Below are 15238 nucleotides of genomic sequence, written 5' to 3'. Positions count from 1 at the left end.
GGATTTGGCTAACCCCAATTCTGACACAACTATTAATGGACTTTGACGCATGTTTGAAGAACTCACCATCCATTGAATAAAAAATTGTTTATTTGACGGTTCTTCATGTTGTTGTTGTTTTTTTTCTTTTCTTTTTTTTTTTCTTTTTTCTTTTGATTTTGTAGGTTTCCTAGGAACACAACCTAGCAGGTAAGAGAATTAGTAGTTTTTTTTTTTTTAATCTAATTTTTCTTTTAGATGCAATAATGTTTTACAGTATTCTTCACTTAATGTCACATATAATAGAGTACATAATCTCTGTTTTCTAATTCTTTAGTTTGATCTCAAAAGCATGTTCACTTAACGATAAATTTTTATTTGGTATGTTATATATAAATTTGTTGAATTTGGTTTGGTTTTGAAGTAGAATTTAGGGATTCTATAAATTTTGAAGTTTTAAGTCTTGGGGTTTTTGGTATTTGCGTCTTAGGTTGATCTTGATTCTTCACCTAAAATGTTTTTTATTTAGGTTCATGTGATTTTTTTTTTTTTTAGGTATTATAATTTTGATATTGTTCCATGTTTTGAATTGTCTATATTGTTATTATTATGAGAAAGTCATATTACTACTCAAATTTGAAACTCGGTGTTTCTTCCTCACATCATGGTCTTTATTTAAATATTTATAGTTTATATTAGTTTTCAGTATGTGTGTATATATAATTATTGGAAGTTTTGTTTTATTAATTTAAGAATTGTAAATTACTTTTTAGGTTTCAGTAACTTTGCACTTGCAACTCAATAACATTCACGGTTAGACAACACTTCTAAACTATGAAAAAATATAGAAGTTAACTATTTCTTCATTTAAAAAAAAAAAAATACTAACTAGCAAAATGTCGAATTACTAATTGTTGGATTTTTTTTTTTATTTTTTTTTTCAGAATCAATAGTTTTTCCGTGCATCGCACCGGTTAGCGACTAGTTATATATGTTTGTGTTAAGAAACTCATGAGTAGATACTCACCCTTGAAAATTGGCTTGCAAGAGAATAGTGTCTAAGAACTTATATAAACATTATTAAGTTTGTACTTAAATCATGTGGGACATTTGGATCATAATATACCACCATGTTGGTTGGCTTTAATACCAAATGTTAATAAACCCATAGGTCAAACTCATACTTGAAAACTAACTAGCATAGAAAGGGTGCTCGGAAGCTTAGATACATATGGTTAAACTTAGTTTAGCCATGTGGGACACTTGGATTCTAACAATTTTCTTCATCTTCTTCTTTTTTTTTTTTTTTTTTTTTTTTTTTTTCATTATGGTTTTGGTAAATATAATATAATATCAAATCTTTTTTCTTCATTATGGAGGTGAATAAAATATAATATTGAGTAGCTTCGATAGATTTGAATTGAAATAATTATTTTCATGTTATATTGTTTGATTTCTTAAAAATTATATGTCTCATCATCAGTCATCAATTCATCATTTTTTTTTTTCAAAGCTAATTTTTTTTTTTAATAACTTGTTGGGTTTAGAATTAGGTATTAAATAGGATACAACAACGTAATTTTTTTTTTTTATAGAGGATAATGTAAGCATCTTCTTGCTTTCAAGTCAAGGGAAATTGTTGCAAAATTTTTCATAGAATCAACCATTGAGATTTTTTTTTTTTTTTTTTTTTTTATAAAATAATGTTGATTTATGTTTTAATATATGACTCGATTGAAATGAGTTAAGAAATAATTATTGTGTGTTTTCTTTTATTTATATATATTTTTAAGACTTCAGAATGAATAGATAAAGAAAAGGGTGTTATATTTCCTATCATGGATTTAATCAGACGATTTTTAATTTTCAGGTATTAATTTCAGCTTTATTTTTCTTGTTTGTTTCTCATTCTTAAATCGTGATTTCCCCCCCATATTTTAGTCCTCAAAGATGAAATCCTAATCTCATCCATGCCTTGAATACTTTATCTTTTGTTATCAAATTCGTTCAAGAAAAAATATGAATTAGATACGGCATAGATACCATTTTGTTCCTACATTTTCGGTTGATTTCTATTTTGGTCCATGCCTTTTTTTTTTTTTCAAAACTAAAAAATTATTTTCATTTTAATCCCTACTGAAAGTGCCTACATGGCACACAGGGTACACCGTTGACATGCGTGAAGCTGATGTAGTCATTATTATAATATTAATAAAATTATTTGGCATTTAAAAAACGTCATATAAGCAATTTAATAAATAAAAAATGCCACAACGAATAAAATTCTAAGCTTCTGAATCTTGCACACACACCTACTTTGTTTCAACAATCAGTAGTTGACCTCACTGCAAATTGAGCATAATTATCTTCCTCATTGATTGATTCCAATACTCATTGTTCTCCTTTGACAATAATTATCTTCATCTTTATTTTATGCTATATAATTTGATAAGGGTAATTGTTAGTTTACACACACTTTCTTGCACACACCATATTTGAACTAAATCGTGATAATTTCAGTTCAAAAACTGAAATGTGTGTAATAGACACTACTCAATTAATAATTTCAAGTCTTTGTTTTGCCTTGAAGATTCAAGGAAGAAGGACAGGGCAAGGTGCATGCCTACATTGTTCAAAAATTGAATTGTTGACTTCACTCAAAACATATGGAAGTCTATGTTTGGAGCAGTTAATTGGGAACAAAAGATCTTCATTTGAAAATCGACAATAAACAAGCATATGGAACTGTGCATGTGCTCAGTCTTAACAATTATAAGCATATGGAATAGGAGGGCTACAGGGCAACTAGCCTTCTTGCTTTTCCAGCTGTGAATGCCCAAGAGAATACAGATTTCCTATAGGTTTAGGGTGTTAGAAATTATCTCAAATTCCTATTTGGATTTTGGCTTCACTATTAGATTTCTTTGGTAAGAGAGGAAAAGTTTTTCCCTATGGTAGAAGAAAACAATTCTCCTTAGTATAGAATGAAAAAAATATTCCCTATTATAAAAGTAATTGGATAGTCCTTGTCCATCAATGAACAGAATTTGAGCCTTATATATAGGTATTGTAGGTATAGTTGGAAAGGATTGGGTGACTTTTAGCTAAGGGTCCTTCCACATTGAGAGAAGAAAGAACTCTTTAAAATAAAAAATAGACTAGGTTTCTTCGAAAAGTAATTTGAGTGCTTGTTTATTTGTGTGTGTGTGTGTGTGAGGTTCATGACATAGTTTTTTTTTTGGTGAGAGATTTTGTTTATGTTTGTTTTTGTAAGGTATGTGAGTGTTGTTTGTGAGAGTTTGTGAGTTTGGTTTACGAGGTTAGATTGAGTTTAGTTGTAATCCATATTGTTGATAATGAATTTTGTTAAGCATTTCTTGTGGACATGGGCTTGGAATTGCCCAAATTACATTAAATATTGTTGTTTTATGTGGTTGTTTTATATTATTTTTTGTGTAAATGTGCTTTCACTAGCCCTAAATAACAACTATTGATAGTTATTGTTGTGATCACAATCAAGGAAGGCGAAGACTTTATAATATGTTACATATATTATACATGAGACCGTCACAAATTCTAAATAACTTCTTCTATAATAAAAATACAAAAAGAGAAATCCTATGAATGATAGACTATTTCTAAAACCCTATGATTACCAACATAATGCAATCGAAACAGGGTTGTATATGTTTAAGGTTGAGGTGACGCAATATTGTCTATTTCTAAAACCCTATGACTACTCAAGTTGTTGCGTTGTTGGGTCACCAGACTCACCACGCCCCAATGGCATTTGCAAGCACCGAATGCCAATTTTTTTGCAGATCTCAAATCGTTTGCAAAAACAGATGAAACCATACTAATAATAGCTAAATCGCACCATAAAAATATAAGCATTCTGTGGAAAAGAATTAATATATTTTATTCAGTCAATGCCGTGAAAAGAAATTTCTAACTAGTAACCACATGCACTAACCATAGTTGTGTTACATCACATTATTAATTATTTAACATAGCATTCTTCTCAACCTTTTATTATTCTTGAATAAGGATTCTCAGTTTTAGTCCTCTCTAACTAAAAACCATTTCTTTTTTAGTAATGGAAAATTTTATTAGAAAAAAAAAACCTAATACACCGGTGGTGAACAACGAGAGAAGTACAATCAATTCAAAATACAATGGTCAAACAAGTGTAAGAGAGAAAAATAAGGGGGGGGGGGGGAGAAGTAGCACTCCAATCCAACAAAGTATAGAGGAAGGAGGCTTTAAAAACCAATTAATGTCTTAGTTCGACCAAAAAAATATTTTCATGGAACAAATGCTATAGGTTTGAAATATTAACCTATTAATCATTTTTTAAAAAACATTAGTACTCACATAAACACAAACATGTTATTGTGCAAACTGGCATAATTTTGTTTCTTTAAAGCTAGATTTTAGTTTACAAATCAGATACCGTAATCTTCCTCTTATTTAACATTGATTTACATGGATTCTTGGAATATACTATTAAAGTTCACTTCAAATTCGTTAGGATATACATAGAAACCAGGATCTCCAATTATGCTCTACAAAATTCAGTATCAATTCCAAAATGATAACAAAATATATTACCAATAGGCATAGAAGGAAAAAAATAAAAATAAAATGAAATTTCACATAAAGAACTATATGCCAATCGAATTCAAAATCCCAATACCTAAGCAATCAAAAACCAGCGCACTCAATGATTCTTCTGTTTTTGTCATTATCATTTTAAAGTGTTAAATTACTAATTGTCCAAAAAACTTAAACTGTTAAAAAATTGTGAATTTAATCATTTAATCATGTCCAATATGTTTGGATTCTTTAGGACATCAGCAAAAATGGAATATTAGAGTAGAGCAGTTCATGTTGAATTTAACCATGCCTTCTTCACGATATTGCTTTTGTTTTTTTTTTTGATCGGTTCACACTATTGCTTTTGTATTGATAATCTAGTACTAATAGAAGAATGATGAGAATAGGAGTTAGGCAGTGCAACAGTCATGTGTGAGGGTGAGGACATAAAGCCTAAATGTGGTACTAGTACCAACAAGCTAAATAAGAAGCATTCTGATTCCTTTGTAAATAAGCAGGACACAAGGCAGAAATTCAACCTTTTCAGGGGAAAAAAAAAAACGCATGCTACCATTTAAAAGTTAGCTGATTTGGAACTCTAAATCATTCCTTCTCATTGAATGCACCACGGTGGAGGAGGGATCTGCAGCCACCATATCATTTGTAATAGGAGCAGCATTCTCTAATACAATCTGCAAGAAACAGAATTCAAGATTACTAGTGCACCAAAAATAAAATGAGAACAAGTTGTTTTATTATTGTCTTCAATGCAAATGTCATATAACCAAACCCTCTATGACAAGTTTTTCTTTCAACCTAAAGCAAAATGCATCATGATATTAGTTTCATTATAAGCCAAAAAATATGGGCAAAGCACAAAGAACAAGTGAAGGATACCTCTTGACCATGTATTAAATGTTTTTGTCAGGCAACCAAGATAGTGAAGAATCATCTGCAAAGGTCACAAACCCAAAGCCTCTATGACAAATTTTCTTCACATCCTGCACATACCAGAACAAATGGCATGAATAGAAAAAAAGTTAGTTAAAACTGTAAAAATTATACAGTTGTATTATCCTGCAGGAGAACATAGCCTTGAAGTTGAACACCACCATGGCACCACCACAAAAAATATTAACATAAAGAAGAAAATAAAATAACTAAATTACATCAATTACAGCTGCACTGCTGGTGAAAATAATCCCTACCTTCAGCAGATAAACATCAATAATTCATCCACACTTAGCTAAAATATGCTTGCAATCTTCAGATGTAGCTGATATCTCTTGAATTCACAAATCCTGTGTGGCTGTGCCACCAGTAGTAGAGATTACTACAGGTGGCAACAATTTGCTTGCATGATATTCACTTTTTGATCTTTTAAAACTGCAATCTGTATCATTATCAACTACCGGATTTGACATTCCAGGAGCATGTGGCATTTTAAAATTGTAATTTGAGGCCCTAAATCCATTGGAACCTCCCTACAAGACATTTTACAAACACACAAATAGGATCTAAAAGAATTTGGCACCATTTTAAGATTGCTTTCAAACAACAACCAAAAATCCTTAATTCCAAAAACTGTGGGTGAACTATGGATCCCGACAAACTAATGATGTGCTTGATGGACTAATGCTAGATCAAAGAATCAAGTTGGAATCACTAGAGATGTGTAAAAGTTTCCAAATATGTCCACACATATATTTTCTCATTTGGACTTCAATACTACAAAGACATTTGTAAATATACTTAGTATGCAATCAAAAATTCTCTTCCAGTCCTAGATTGGTTTTTAAAAAAAAAAAAATTCAAATGCAAAAGCATTCTTTTATAGCTTAGTTGACCATAAATTTTTTTTTTTTTAAAATCAACTACCAAGTACTGCCAAGTTCAGAGGGGATATTACAGAAATACTATGTCTAATGAAAATTTTTCCAACAATGCTGAGAACATTTTTTTGTGCCTACATTTTCTATATTTGTAGATGGATTGATCATTGGGAAGCAGAGTGTGCTATACAAGCCATGCAAGGAAGCGGCTTTACACCTACACTTCTAAAAGTAGCCTACTCAGCTAAAATCTATCATATATAAAGAAAATCAGAGATGCCATGCTCAAAATTTCAAAGATGAAGAAGCCATTTTTTAATTCATAAAGGATGCCATAAGATTCGGCTTTGTCTCTTATTGTTATATTTACTTTCTGCAGCTTAAGCTGCTTGTTTTTCTGTTGTATTAAAATGTACACTCATTATTCCCAACCCAAAAATGAAAAATAAATATTTAAGCTCGTTGACACCTAAGTTTGCTTTTGCTCTGTATTATTAAGTACCCTATTAGGTTCCAGATAATACCAACTTTGGACTTTGACGAAATTAAGGTAACGATAAGTTTCATTTTTCAGAAAAAAACCTTACTTAGCGTGTAAATCCCATCCAGAAACGATCTTTGTTAGTTCAATCAAGCACCAACTTGATGAAGTGTTATCTCTTGAGAATAATGATAATGAAATTAAGGAGAGGGATGTGATTGAAAAGTGAGTTCAGAGATTCAGGAAAACGAAATAGAAGCGGTAACTGAAAAGCACAAGAATTTTATGAGGTTCTTGAAATGTGAATTCACAGATTTAGGAAATTGCAGCCCACCGACCCAGCCCTCTGTCCATGCTGACACAGTTACTTCAGAAGATCTAACTCGGTAGAATAAACACAACAAAAGTAGAGGAAAAGTGAAAACAAACCCTTAGCAACCCTGAAATGACAAAAGGTATGAGCAAGCAACCATCAAGTGTTCCGCAAGAACTTCTTGATGTTGCCCAGAATTTCAATGAACACTTCTAGAAACTTGAGCATATGCCAATCCTCACTTATCCTTCAGTCCATAACTACAAGAAGAGATGGGAATTGTACCCTCTGCAGAAGCTCAGAACTCTGGCATTCTTCCTCAGAACAGGGAAGAAAATACACAGAATCTTCATCTGAAGAGCTCACAACATCAATTAGCAACTACAATCAATTATACAATTATATGTGTTTGTATATATGTAGCCAAAGTATGACAAGTGATGTACTAAAATGGGTTACCAGACACAATTGGAAAAGGGCTGCTCTTCAGACCATTCTATTATGGTCTATATTCTCAAGTAGATACTAGAGGATGTGAACTGTATTCAGAAATAATAAACATATGAAACACCCTAAGTTGTGTTTATACTCCCAATTTTGCTTTTGTCAGAGAATCCATGTTTTAAATGTCAAACCAAATAATATCCTCAAAAATTATGGATATTCATGCAGCAGAAATAAAACCCACCATATTATGAAATGAAACAAAAAAGTGTGTCGCCTTTGATGCTAGGAGCAAGAGAAGGGAAAAACGAAGAAGGTTCAAGCACATTAAATACCGGAGCTGTTAGAAGCAAATCAGGTGTGCTGATGCAAAGCATGCTGGAAGACATTTGGATTAAAAAAATATCGCCCAAGTCCTTTTCTTTGGCATTTCAATCATAATTAAATCCTTTCGAACAATCTGCTTCTGTCGTGAGCAATAAAGAAAGTGTATCATTTTTGACAAAAGCTCATTGAACTTGGCTAAAGTATATAGGATAATGGGGAAATTGATAAAGTAGCGGATGTATATCAACACCCAATTTCTGCCAGCAACCCAGCTGCATATGGATATGTTGGACGGGACCATCTGGAAGCATTGTACTGGTTGCCATGCTGCATCTATACACTCCTTAAAGATTGAAGTATGCAATTGAGTTGTTAGCTTGCTTGTCTGATGTCTCTTCCATTACCCCATTGTAATATTAGCAACTTGCTTTCCTACAGAGATGTCAGATCCTACCCTGATATTTCAACACCTCAGCTGTGACAAATCCAGCAAAGAGAAAGGAAATCTAAGCACATTAGCTTCACCAATAGTCACCACATGAGCAGATCCCATCCTTGAAGTGATGAAATCGCTTTACATCCCTCATAACAATCTCCCTGTTCACAATTTTCGTAATGAACTTGGTTGCTTCATGGCAATCCCCAGACACCCTAAGGTTCTTTATGATCAGTAATCTGGTTCCAGCCCGTGTGTTTAAGAGACCAAAAGCAATAGCAACACAAATTCAGTCTTTGGGACATATCCAACAGCTCTCATTTCATGATTCAACTTATCCAAAATTTGCATCATATTCTCATATTGATAACGGCTCTTATCCTCCATAAGAAAAGCATGAAGATTTCCATTCACTTCCACTACACTGTACCTTGGCACTTTCTTCATGGCCGTCTTTTTTCTAACACTAGTGCTACATCATCCCCTCGCCTTTGCATAGTAGTTTTAGATCAAAGTATAAGTTCCCAAATCATCTGGATTTAACTCAGGAACCTTCTTTGCGGCCACCTCTCCAATCAACAACTTGCCATTTTGCAAGGAAAGCAACCCAAATAGCAAGCCCTGATTCAGCATTAATGGAATCTATTAGCTCACAAGCCTCTACAACTGGACCTGCACGAGCTAAAAGATCAGCCATACAAACATAATGCTTTTCAGTTGGAGGGACCTTATATTCACTAACCGTGCAATTAAACCAGTATCAACTTTCTTCCACCAGACCTGAGTGACTGAAGGCCGAGAGAAGGGAAGAATAGCATGATCTGGTTTTAGATTTGTTTTTTTCATCTCTAGGAAGAGTGACAGCTTCTTTTCCATGCCCATGAATTCCATAGCTGGTAATCATTGCATTCCAAGAGATTAGGTCTTTGGAATTTATCTGACAAAGAGATTGCGTGCCCAAGAAAGGGCTCCACATTTTGAAGACATTTCAATCACTGCAGTACCTAAAACTCTATCAAAATTAGACCTACTCACAATATATCCATGTATAGATTTACCCAATTTCAAATACCCAACTTGGGAACATGCTAGAAGTGCACTCACAAGAGACACTAAATCTGGTCTGTATCCACAACCCTGCATCTCATTCAATAAATCAAGTGCATTCCTTGCAAAAACATTTTGAGCAAAGCCAGAAATCAATGCACCTCAAAATATGACATTCTTATAAGGCATCTTCTTGAAAACATGACAAGCAAGCTTCAAATGTCCATTTCTGGCATACATTTCCACAAGCTAGTTTGAACTTCAACATCCATAGAATGATCTTTCTGAATCAAATTCCCATGAACAGAAAGGCCCAGTTTTTAAGTCCCCAAGATTTGTACAAGCCTGTGTCAACCCCACCACCACAACCCCATCTCCTTACATTCCCCCCTTTTGCATTTGCCTATACATATTAAACGCTTCTATTGGCATCCCACTCTTTGCAAACCCACTTATCATAGTTGTCCAACAAAAAAGATCCCTTCTGACACTTTGCATACAAATTCAAAACTGAAGACCCAACTAACGCATGAAACTCAAACCCACAATCCATTACTGTACACCAAATTTCCTCCCCCGTTTTCAAATCTGACAACCTCGTACATGCCATGAGGGCCACCATGAAAGTCAAGATATCGTTATCAGTTCTAACACCTTCCAAGATCATCTGACAAAATAGATTTAGAACTTCATCTGGATACTCTCTACGTGAATAGGCTATTATCATGGCATTCCATGCATCTATGCCTCTTTCAGGCAATACACCAAATACTTTTCGGGCAGCTTCAATGTCGCCTATCAAAGAATTTGAAGAAGGTGAACAGAGCTTCCAAGGAGATAAAGCGGGTGCAAGAAGAAATAGGTTGTGTATCAGAGAATTTGAAGAAGGTGAAGCTAGAATCTGAAGAGAAAGATAAGAGAGTTGAATAAGTTAGTTGGACTTTTTTGGATCTCGAGTTTGCCAAACTCGATTTTGGGCTACCCTATAGTGGCGTTTTTTGTACCTATAGTAGCGTTTATATAAAACGCCACTATAGCACGCCACTATAGGGTGCATATAGTGGCGTTTGTAAAAAAAAAACGCCACTATAGTTTGAATTTTGGGCCGGAACTCGAGTTTGGCAAAATCAGTCCAACTTACTAAATAGTTTGAAGCGCATGCTGTTCACAAATTTTTTTTCTGAAAACAGTCTAAATACCAAATTTTGCCGTTGCGGCAAAAACAAGCCGCAGACCTACGTCCTTTTTGAATACGACCGTCTATTAGAAGACAACCAAAATCTTCAGACACAGGCTATGGGATATAGATAGGACTTAATTCTAAAAGACACCAAGGTTTAGTCTTGGCAGTTAATTTTGGTCACTAGTGACGTTGATGAAAAGTCCCTTGTTTCAAGGAAATGGTCTTTATTTATTCGGCCCTGCCATTGGGAAAAGTGGATATGGAATAGGTTTCTTTTTTGGTCCACTGTTATTGAAATTTTAGTTAGTCCACCTCAATGTTGTTCTAGTTGATACCCACTATATCTTCTCTTTCAGTTTTCTGGAACAGATATCATAATTTTGTTTACTAATTTTTCCTGTGAGATAAATGTTACTAGTCTGAGGTTTGGTTATGTATCAGTTAAAAGGGTGTTCGTGATTTAATACAACAAATGTAAATAGAAAGAACAAAAAATGAAAGATAATGTAATTAAACAATTGAAAAGAATGAACTCACTTGCATCAATGGAAGAAGTGATTATGGTAGATTCTTTGCTTGGACCTATCGGTATCCAAGTGTAGAATGCAAAAATACTTGAAAATCTATGCCACCAGACTTATTCCTTTGATAAGAGAAACATCTTTGGTGTGTGTGTGTATATATATATATATATATTTTGAGGGTATAATATATTTTCAAATGTTTTAATTTTTATCACATCTTTATAAATATTAAAAAAAAAATTAAGACTAAGAACTTGAAATGACGATTTTGAACTGATTGGGCACCCTACCTCTCATAGGTACCATCGGGCACCATACCTCTCATAGCATCAAAGAGCCTTCTGATGAGTAGATGGAGATACAAGGAAATAGTTGTTTTGATGATGCTTATTGTATTCTCTCTCTCATTTTTGTAATCTAATTTTCTGCAAAATCATCTTATCAAAGTTGCTGTTTCTAACTTACTATCATGAAATTATGAAAAATATGAGTAGTTTGTCTTTAGTTATATGGTATATATAGGACCAAAAGCCTTATAACTCCCTTAACTTCTCTTAGGAGACCAAGATATTTATAGCATATTAGCATGTCTAAGTGTTATGTATCATGCATCCTAGCATTTCGAGACAACAAGATTCTACAAATAACAAAATTGGGGAATTTTGTGAATTTCATTATATGGAGAACAAATTTTGAACCCCTAAATATGGTTTGTTTATTTATAAGCAATGAAGAGTTGTAATAATAATAAAAAGAACACATTTGAAAGGTGACTTATGCCTTCATTGCCAAAGAAAATACACATTTGAAAGGTCACTTATGCTGAAACAAACACTCTAAAATGTTGCCAAAGCTCTCTTGTTCTTCTACAAATTTTTCTAGTAAACTTGTTTTTTTTTTTTTTGCAGTTGTTTCTTGAGTGAACGACCCTTCTTACTTGAGTAAATTCTTCAATAACAGAAAAAAAAATTTAGACTAAAAGTCTCACTTATCTCTCACTCAAGCAAGGTCTTTCCAGAAAGTTTGCTTGTCCTTTGTTGGAGTGGAACTTTAAATCACCTGAGCAAAACTAAATTTTGCTAGAGAAAATAAAATTCAGTTTAATTTTACATTAAAATACTCTCTATTCTTCTAATTACAATAATGTATAACTTCAATGTGGTAAAGGGTAGGAAATATTTGTCCAAGATAGATTATAGTATTAGTATTATACAACTCTTTCATGTGATTACATAATTAGCATGCATTTGACAACAAATAGAAGAAAAAAACAAATTACATCACGCTAAACTTATCAAGGTCCATCCCAACAAATTTGATTACAAGGGAAGAAGTAAATTGTTCATAATCAATGACAATGCTTTCCGTGCGTCCTATCAATCCAATGACAGTCCTTTCTAGCAACACCAATAACTGCTCCAACTTCAATCCTCCCTATTGCAAACCAGCAAAAAGAAATAACACAAGTTAATATACAAAAGTGGGTCTAGAAATGGACTTATATCTAATTACAAACATCAAGTTTAGATTGAATAAAAACTCAAATGCATATTGACTCAGCCAGAACCACTTCTTAATGAAAGTGACATACATATGAAATCAACTAATGTTTAGTCCAAGGTAATAAAGGATACTAAGGATAGTATGTAGACTTTGGAAAAATTGATTGAAAAGAAAGTTAAATAGAGAAAATACATCAATTTGGGTATGATAAGTTTTTGGTAACTGTTAAAAGTATTTGTCCATCAAATTTTCGAAGAACCAAAAAAAATTCTACATACTTCATATTTTATTAGAATTTTGCTTTCTAGCCCTAACAAAGATTTGCCAAATGCAGACGTCATTGCAGCAAATTCTGGAAGTGGGGCTGAGTTTATTGAAAGACTCCCAGTAAGCCAACATGCGAGGCCAACTGCAATAAACCCAAATTGGTTGTCCTGATATGATGGGGCTAATGAACTAAGAATAAGGGCTGTAATGCTATGGTGTGGAAAATGGTATATTAGTTCAAAAATCTATAGCCTAATGTTATATTTACACGTGTAATCTTTTCAATTACAATTTTGCCTATTTCTATCCCTAATACTATCAATCATCAATTACTAAAGAAGCCATGTAGTGCCTTACTGTTTGCTTGAACTCTACATATTATCATGCTGTCATGTGACAAAGCCCACACTTCTGCACTACCAAGCTCAAGCAACATCTTGCAACTTACAGCTTCAATGTAACTGCCACATCCATTCACCTAGATGGAACAACATGATATTTGAAAGCTCAAATCACAACTTTACAATATTCATTTCCAAGTGACAAACATATAAGACAATGAAAAGTTTCTAATTCCAAAATTTCAACAAGAATACCATAGGCTCTATTTTTCTTAATACAATAAACATAAAAATAAATCAAACAAAAAAGTTGGGTCCCTTCCTCCTGTTTCGTAATAAATTATTCTTTTTCATAAAAAAAAATTTGCATTAGTTTAACTAATGAATTAATTGTGTCTTTACTTGACATATGTATTCAAATATAACAGCATAATGAAATTCAAGGTCTATTGCATTCAACAAGAAAACTTTGCAAATAATTTCATCACCTTTTTTTTTACAATTTAAACCCCCTAAAGCCCCCACCTAGTGCTATAAAAATTAACTAGACGAAGCAAAAGGAAGAATCTCTTGAATCTACCTTTGAAATGATTGATGAAGTGAGGGAAAAATAACACAAACACATGGCTGGCCTGAGAGAAGGCAACCTCTTTGATGAAAATGTTACAAATTTTCTTTCCTTTCGTTTGATTTTACAATAACACTGGAGTTGGAAATTTGTAGTGAATACCAAAAGAGCAACAAGAGTATCTATTTTAAACCCAAAATAATGATGAGCGTGCTATCTGTTGCACATATCTTCTTACATCTGATTACACAATTAGAATGAATTTGACAGCAAACAGTAGAAAAATACAAATTACATCACAATATATTCCAATAGAACCAGTTAGATTATTAAAGGAAGAAGTATAAGTTCTTAATCAATGACAATGTTTTGCTTACATCCTATCAATCCAATGACAGTCCTTGCCAGCAACACCAATAACTGCTCCAACTTTGGTCCTCCCTATTGCAAACTAGCAGAAAGAAATAACACAAATTAACAGACAAAAGTGGGTCTACAAATGGACTTATCTAATCACAATCATCAAGTTTAGATTGATCTAAATTCAAATGCATATTGACCCAGCCAGAACCACTTCTTCTAAATTAAAATGACACATAAGAAATCAACCAATGAAAACTAAGTCCAAGATCATGTAGGATTCGGACTTGGGAAAATTTGATTGACAAGAAAGTTAAATAGAGAAAAGACATCAATTTGGTTATAATAATTTTTGCTAACTGTTAAAATATTCATCCTTCTTTAACCAAAAAAAAAAAAAAAAAAAAAAAGAAGGTATTCATCCTTCAAATTTTATTTATTTATTTTTTTTAAGAGGCAATGCTAATGTGCATTGAAGTTATTCATGGGATGGAAAGTTATATTTAATCTAATCACAACTTAGTGAAGATGCACAATCCCAGAGTTTTGCTTTCTATAGAGACAAAACTAGATGGAAGTAGGATGGAAAGACTATTTATGGTGCCAAGTATTGGGAGGAGTGGGGGTTTAGCATTGTTGTGGAAGGAGGAAACCAGATTTGAAATCCAATACTACTCATAGCACTAAATACTCAATGGTAATATCAGAGAAAGGGAGGCTAATGAAATTCTATCACCCCGAACATCAACAGAGAGGGGACTCTTGGGCCCCACTAAATTGTCTTAGCAGGATGGGTTCTACTCCTTGGCTATGCATATAAAACTTTTCTCACAAGGTACACATGTGAGACCATTGAAGATGATGATGGATTTTCAAGAAGTAATTAACCGATGTCAGGTTGTGGTCCTAGGTTTCAAAGGGGTGGAATTTAAGTGGAATAATAACCAAGAAGGGGTGGAGAACATCCAAGAGAGACTTGACAAGGCCCTAGCTACTCTATCATGAATGGCATGGTTTAATGAGAGTAGGTCATACAA

At 33.1% G+C, this 15238-nt stretch overlaps 1 pseudogene; it reads right to left on the bottom strand.

The window, feature by feature from the left end:
* Positions 1-8127: 8127 nt before the first annotated feature.
* On the bottom strand, positions 8128-10374 carry LOC115962000 (annotated as a pseudogene).
* Between the last annotated feature and the right edge of the window lie 4864 nt (positions 10375-15238).

This window comes from Quercus lobata, chromosome 9 (assembly GCF_001633185.2).
Source record: "Quercus lobata isolate SW786 chromosome 9, ValleyOak3.0 Primary Assembly, whole genome shotgun sequence".
In the NCBI taxonomy this organism is placed as follows: Eukaryota; Viridiplantae; Streptophyta; class Magnoliopsida; order Fagales; family Fagaceae; genus Quercus; species Quercus lobata.
This window is presented reverse-complemented; position numbering and strand designations above follow the sequence as displayed.